General features: G+C 42.8%; 1 non-coding gene across 1 annotated transcript; it reads right to left on the bottom strand.

The window, feature by feature from the left end:
* Nucleotides 1–678: 678 nt before the first annotated feature.
* Nucleotides 679–785, bottom strand: LOC116113525. Its single transcript, XR_004125426.1, has one exon. It is a non-coding gene; the product is annotated as a small nucleolar RNA R71 (small nucleolar RNA).
* Between the last annotated feature and the right edge of the window lie 1,061 nt (nucleotides 786–1,846).

Below are 1,846 nucleotides of genomic sequence, written 5' to 3' on the forward strand. Positions count from 1 at the left end.
CAGACTGCTAAGCAATTGCCACAACAATCTACTCTTTAGAAAAAGCACAAGCTCTCGTGAGACCAAATTTTCTAATCTTCAAGTTAGTGGCATCTTTCGCTACAGTGAGAAGGCATCAACTCCATCGACAAAAAAGGTAAGGAAGAGCCTTCCATGCTTGTTTTCTCTTCTGAATGTAGTTAATCAGGCGATAATAGTAGGTTTCTATAGGAAAGATTTATTGCTAACACAGGAATTGTGAATCCCAATATGGGAAATCAAGAGAATGAGAATGAGGATACTTTAGGGGGAAATGCAAATGGTGGAGCAGCAGTGGTTCAGAGAGCATTGAAGGACTACTCTAGTCCTACTATTGATGGGTGTTATTCTAGCATTAGGAGACCACCAGTTCAAGCAAATAATTTTGAGATCAAGCTAGCCATCATTCAAATGATTTAGCAGATGGTTCAATTCGCTGGGTTGGCTAATGATGATCACAACTTGCATATCGCCAATTTTCTGGACACATTCAGACATAATGGAGTCTCCGATGACACAATTAGGCTAAGGCTTTTCCCATTCTCTCTTCGGGATAAAGCTAAGGCTTGGTTGATTTCTTTGCCATTTGGGAGCATCACGACATGGAACGAGTTAGCTCAAGCGTTCCTCACTACATACTTTCCACCTGCCAAGTCTGCTAAGCTGAGAAGTGAGATTACCAATTTTTACCAACAAGACTTGGAGTCATTGTATGAAGCATGGGAAAGGTATAAAGATCTCTTACGGAGGTGCCCTCACCATGGCTTACCAATCTGGTCGCAAGTGCAAACGTTCTACCAAGGGTTGCTACCGACTATTCAAGCTATGATTGATGCTGCAAGTGGGGGAGCCTTGAACAACAAAACACCAGAGGAAGCATACAATCTAATTGAGGTGATGGCAAACAATAACTACATGAGGACTTTGGAGAGAACTCCAACAAGGAGATCAGCGGGAGTGCAAGAAGTTGACAGTTACACCGCATTGGCTGCTCAACTTTCAAACATCCAGAAGCAATTAAAAATAAATGCAATTGAATCTTCTTCTCTAACATGTGACCTTTGTGCAGGAAATCATCCTTCCAAGGATTGTCAAGAAGGGAACTCGTTTGCTCAGCCTGAACAAGTCAATTACGTCAATAATTTCCAAAGGGGGCAAGAGAATCCATATTCCAACACATACAATCCAATATGGAGGAAATACCCGAACTTCTCATGGAGCAGCAACAACAATGAGCATAAACAACCTCCTATTTTTCAGAATCAAGAGCCAACATCTAACTTAGAGAATGTGCTCACCAAGTTCATTGAAGAGACAAACAAGAGGTTTGAGAAGACTGACATCCTTGTCCAAAATCAATCAGCCTCTATTAGGAACCTTGAGACTTAAATTGGGTAGATTCATAACATATTAGCGGGAAGAGTTCAAGGGGTTTTTCTGAGTGATACAGAGAAAAATCCCAAGGAACAAGTGCATGCAATCACTTTGAGGAGTGGACAAATGTTGGAGAATTTAGAGGGTAAAAAACCGAGGCAAGAACAAGACCTGAAGAATGAGCAGAAAGATGATTGCCGCAGCGATGAGTATGGTGGTCACGGTGAGCGTCATGACATGGAGAATTTCGTCAGAAACAAAGATGATCGCCACAGCGATGAGGATGGTTGCCGCGGCGAGCATAATCCTGCTCCAAAAGCGTCAGAAGTTTTGACTAATCGCCGTGGTGATGCATCCAGTGGCCGCGGTAAGTGTGCACCTGAGCAGAAACCTCCATCAAGCCAGGCAACCCTTCCATAGCCACAACGGTTGAAAAATCAGAAGCTCGATAAGC

This window comes from Pistacia vera, unplaced genomic scaffold (assembly GCF_008641045.1).
Source record: "Pistacia vera cultivar Batoury unplaced genomic scaffold, PisVer_v2 Contig68, whole genome shotgun sequence".
In the NCBI taxonomy this organism is placed as follows: Eukaryota; Viridiplantae; Streptophyta; class Magnoliopsida; order Sapindales; family Anacardiaceae; genus Pistacia; species Pistacia vera.